The 5,510-nt window shown below is 38.1% G+C and overlaps 1 protein-coding gene across 1 annotated transcript in view; it reads left to right on the top strand.

The window, feature by feature from the left end:
- The window catches only part of LOC103370436 (E3 ubiquitin-protein ligase TRIM33), a 12,004-nt gene that overhangs the window by 1,101 nt on the left and 5,393 nt on the right, over positions 1 to 5,510 (top strand). The gene's annotated exons all lie outside the window — the stretch shown is intronic.

Raw genomic sequence — 5,510 nt, 5'->3', positions numbered from 1 at the left:
CGTCTTCACCAAACAGACTCAGGATGAACTTCAGAGTTTTTCTGTTGTCTTCAGTGAAATCTGAAGGTTTCACTACCAGCAGCAGAACATTTGGTCCAGGAGAACAGAGACTCACACATCTCTTCATCTCTTCTCTCACTGTGTCCACAGACAGACTGAAGACGTCTGGAGTTTTCACTACTGTTAATATTCTTCTTTTGCACTGTCCCTTGCCAACCTCACAACGGTTAACTCCTGACTCTCTCAGAGGTGTAAAAACGTCTTTTCTCAGGATGAAGTTAGATAAACGTGTCTTGTCGTCATCACTTTGTCCAAAAAGAATAATCCTGAGTTCATTTGCTGTGTACCAAAAAAACAAACAAACACAGAAACAGAAACATTTGTTATTTCATTGACTTCTTTACCAAAATATAAAACTAGTTTACACATTGCTTCAATGGTCAGGGACCTGATGGGAGGGTACTTATTCTTAAAATAATTAACAAATGCTTTTATACATGTACTTAGTTGTTTCTGTTTTACTAGAGTCACACAGTTTCAAGTTCATCATTACTGTATTGCAGCACAGAGTTAAAGTACAGGTGAGCAAAACTAATAAATGAAGAATGTGGGCGGCTGGCACTTTCCATACCAAGTTTTTTGCATTGTGAAAATCACAATTTTAAAAGCATAAAAGAATATTTTTTTTTTTATCATTGTTTTTTTTCTTTTCTTTCTTATTACTTGTGCACATCCACAACGTGTGTGTGCATAACCACTGTTGTGCATGAAGGTGCTGAAAAGTGCATGAGTTCCCAACATACTCTGCTGACAGTGTTTTTATTATGTCTTTATCATGATACTTTGCTCTTTGCTTTATTATTTTATGGGATTTTCTGTTTTGTTCAGCTTTACTGCCCTTCAGACTGTAGAATCATTAATCTTTATATGCTGATGTACAGACTGATAACTGAATCAAGAGGTTTCTCCACGTTAGCAAGGATCAGATTTCTAAATTGTTTCACACGATCCTCCCAGTCACCAAAAAAACTTCATATTCTCTAAAGTTTAATTCACACACAACTAAGTGTCAGGTCAAACTACACCACAACTGGGTTTAAAAGTTTTGAGCAAAGTGGACAACACACCTGTCCATGTCTTGATGTACTCATACACCCGATTGGAAAATCACAAACATTAGTAACACCACATGATGAGAAAGAGTATATATTTTAGCATAATTACACAGGTTTCCAATCCCTTTACATGTTTATTGATAAATTCTGAATAGTTTATTACCACCACATTGTTATCCAAAATGATGGAATAATCTACACATTCATATCCAAAATTTTCTGTAAATTCGATTTAGAGATATTTTATGAATGATAATTCAGATCTCTTACCACATTAAATCTTATCACATTATATTTATTTCTTTTGCACTTTTTTAAAAACCTTTGACAACCCTCATTTTAGTGCCGAGACACATACAACAACTTCACTTGAAATCAAATTGCATTAAAGTAGAATACACGGCAATGAGCAACTGTCAATGAGACAAACAGAATCAAAACATCATCCTGATTCTAAATTTCATTCATAATACATTTCCTAAAGATTTTATAATGAGGTGAAATGAAAATGTTGTATTATTACACACTTACCTATTGTACTGGTTGCAGTTGCTGACATCTTGGAGGGTATGTCTGGTTTTATATTTGACTGAATCGGCAGTATCTCTTCAGCTTTATCTCACTCCAAACAGTTAATGTAGTCGATGTGTTCACATGGTCTCAACAGTCGCTGCCACCCTAAAGACAATCAGACATTTTAATTTCAAAACTGACACATTATTATATTAATACATTTGGACTTATATTTCAGTTCAGTCTACCTACCGAAGTGACAACGTGTCATTCTTTGTCCAAGCAGGAAAGACGAACTCCAACAACCAGCTCTGCCAGGATAACTTCTCTATCACCAGAGTGGGCAGGACTTCAGACAGCTGAGTTAATGCTTTACAACACTACAGTTATACTGCAGCACTCTAAGGCAAACTCCTCACTGCTGCAGCTCTCGTTCCTTCTTCTTTTTTAGGCCTACTATCAGCATGTGCAGGGATAGCAATGTTGATTATTCGGTTCGTGACGGTGCACAGCTATAGTTCAGTGGGGCGATCGGTCTTTTGCTGTCACTGCTCCCAGACTGTGGAACAAACTGCCCCCTGACATTCGCACCACTACTGACCTTGGCATTTTTAAATCAAAGCTGAAGACCCACTTGTTTAGATTGGCTTTTAATTCAGACTAGGGCAGTCCTGTTTTTCTATGTGCACTTATTCTATTTATTTTTTCCTTTTTATATTGTTTTGGTCTATTTTAATAACCTGCAGCATGATGGCACTTTCCACAGTCTAAAACCTGTTTTATGTATTTGCTTGTATGTACTGTTTTTACGGCTGTGTTGTAAAGCACTTTGGGTAACTTTTGGTTATTGTAAAGGGCTATACAAATAAAATTTGATTGATTGATTGATTGATTGATTGATTGATTGATTGATTGATATAGTTCACACTAAAATATGTCCCAAACTGGATGGATTGCCACAAATTTTAAAACACATGAACAATGAATCCTAGGAACACAATTGCCATCATTAGGTTGGTATTTGTGGCGACGTCAGGCCTGATTGTTGATAATAAAGATGACCAATAAGCAACATTTAGGGCTAGTTTGTGTCAAACTGATCATTTGTGTGACTATTTTGTGTGAACATGTGATGACAGAGGACATGTCATTCAAAATGCTACCTGCAGAGTATTTGTACTGTTGCATCAGGCTTTACCAAGTATATCACACACTAACATGTTGTGACACAGGATCTGTCATTCAAAACAAACCTTTTCCTCTACAGAGTAGCTGTGTTTCAGTGTAGCCATGGCAACATTATAGCGCTGATTTCAGCAGGAACAGTTCTGTCAACCAAAAGCTATTTTCCTTTCAATCTAAACTGCATTTTAAGCTGTGTTTAAATCAAATGTATTTTCTACCAAATTAGTGTTTGGGTGAACATATCTTTTAATGGCTTTGCTGTTCCTCCTTATCAGCCGATCAATCATATAGTAGATGGGGTGGGCCTTGTCACCCCGGTAACCCAGAAGATGGAGGAGAGACATGCAGTAAAAGTTTCAGATGTACAGCAAAAGGATTGTACTTCAAACCATAGCATGATCATGTCTTACACCTTGCTAAGTAGCTCTGGTACCTACACTACACTGAGCTTCCTACATTTTCTTGTTGTTGTCAAAGTGTCAACCAAACCCTGATATTTTCCTAAACCTTCTGTTTAGTAAACACTGTCATTGGCTTTGATTTTGTTTGTGGTTTCTTTCCTGCTGTTTCAGTGTCTGTCTTAGTCGGTTGTACTTCCTGTGTTTGTCTTGTTCCTGCTCTAGAGATTCGCTGAATGTTTCCACTTGTTCCTGGTTACCTTGGTGTGTTTTGGATTTTTGGTAAACTTTAAATGCACTGCTTGTTTTTGAAACCTGCCTTCGTCTGCATTTGGTCTTCTCCTGACAGCCTATGGAACAAAAATAAAAGAGACCAAAAACAGTGACCTGCTCTAATCTATAAGATAACTTGGAATGACATCTGCCAACAGCTAAAAGGAGATATAAGGGAAACGGGTGATATTTCCTTCACACTTCGTTAAACAGGCCAGAACTCCAGAACGCTCTGTCATGGTCCCGTTGCTGCTAAACTCCCACAATGCTCTCTCCTGCCAACCAGGAAGTGATGCCTCCTCTGGTCTCTAAACAGGAAGAGGCTGCACCTGGTGGAACAACCAGGTGCTACAGCTAAACTCCCACAATGCTCTCTGCTGCCAACATTAAACTAAACGCAGCAGAGGTTTGTTTCTTTCTCCACTGACACTGTTAAATCCTTGTGTAGACCTACAGACTTTGTTGCTTCACTGTGTCCCGTGTTGTTTCCCAGGGCACCAACAATCTATTGAAGAATTCATGAACTTAGCCTACATTTTAACACTTGGAACCTGAGCTGAGACTAATGAGTTCCAGGTGATGTTCATTATTGTTAAGAACATTAGGCCCTGTAGTTGGGTTAGACAGAGACTTCATGACTTCAGAGTTCATCTAATCTTATGGCAATAAGTAAAAAAAACATATGAGTGCTAATAATTACAGTTGAGTTACTGTTGTGTTTTTGTTTTTTTTGCATTTGAGCAGTGTATTTATTTTTATTTTTTTACTTTAACTTGTGAAACTAATGCAACAATATCAAATGTGCTATTAAGTCTACAAGAGAGATCAACATCAGCTTTATTTGTCTCATACACATTTATACACAGTACAATGTGCAGTAAAATGTATTTTGCATCAGCATCCACTGCTGGGTGCTGCTGCCCATCCAGGTGATGATACTCCTGCACAGGATGCTCTCAGTGGTGCAGGTGTAGAAGCTCCTGAGCACTGTGAGCGGGAGCTTGAAGTCTCTCAGGCGTCTGAGGTAGAAGAGACGCTGTCTGCCGTCTTCACAGTGGTTTTTATGTGAAGTGACCAAGACAGGTCCTGTGTGATTGTCACACCGAGGTATTTAAAGCTGTCCACTCTTTCATCCTCAGACCCACTGATGCAGAGTGGATGGAAGAGCCTCTGCTGTTTGCTGCTGAAATCCACAATCAGTTCCTTAGTTTTGTTGACATTCAGCAGGAGATTATTCTCCTGGCACCAGTTCTCCAGGTGGATGACCTCCATCCTGTAGGCCTGCTCGTCATTGTGGGAGATGAGGCCCACAACAGCCACACCCTTAGCAATGAGCGCAAATTTCCCCCAAACACTGCTGGTCTAATAAAAACACAAAAAATACCACAATACGATGTACTCTGTTACACTTCTTTCATAGTACACGTATTATACTTTAACAGTAGCACATTTGTCAGTACTTCAATCCGTTTATTTTAGTTTATTAAAACACAAGCCTAGATGTAAACCCCATGAAGAACTACATATTTCATGGCGTGTCCAATCACGTCGTATTGTAACGCTCCTGGAAGTTGTAGTTCTTTCTTCAAAATAGCCGTTTCTCCTAAATGGAAGGTGAAATATAAAACTTTAGGTGCATTTAGGGATTTAAATTGTTGAGGAACACGTTTGCTGCCACCTTGAGTACCACCAAGTGCTTGTCAACTGCTGTAAAGTGTCGCAAATAACGACTCAGATATAAATATAAAAATAAATGACTCAATAAATGACTTAGCTTGACCATTTGTGTCTGATTGCACAGTGAAATAGCAAATTCATATTATCTCATTAAACACTTATTTTATCCCCTTGTTTATTTATTTTTAAATAAATGAAATGTTCAACATATTTATTTCCTTGCAGATTCTACTAATTTATTCAAATTAACTTTTAACTCCTGCATAACATGAAATATCTTCATGAACTTTTAGCTGGTAGTTTTTAGGTGGGTTTCAACTATTTCACAAACCACCGTGAGACCGGGTTG

The sequence above is a fragment of the Stegastes partitus genome, unplaced genomic scaffold (genome assembly GCF_000690725.1).
Source record: "Stegastes partitus isolate 25-593 unplaced genomic scaffold, Stegastes_partitus-1.0.2 Scaffold1424, whole genome shotgun sequence".
Lineage (NCBI taxonomy): Eukaryota > Metazoa > Chordata > Actinopteri > Pomacentridae > Stegastes > Stegastes partitus.
Note: the sequence above shows the minus strand (reverse complement) of the source record. Positions and strands in the feature narration are given on the sequence as shown.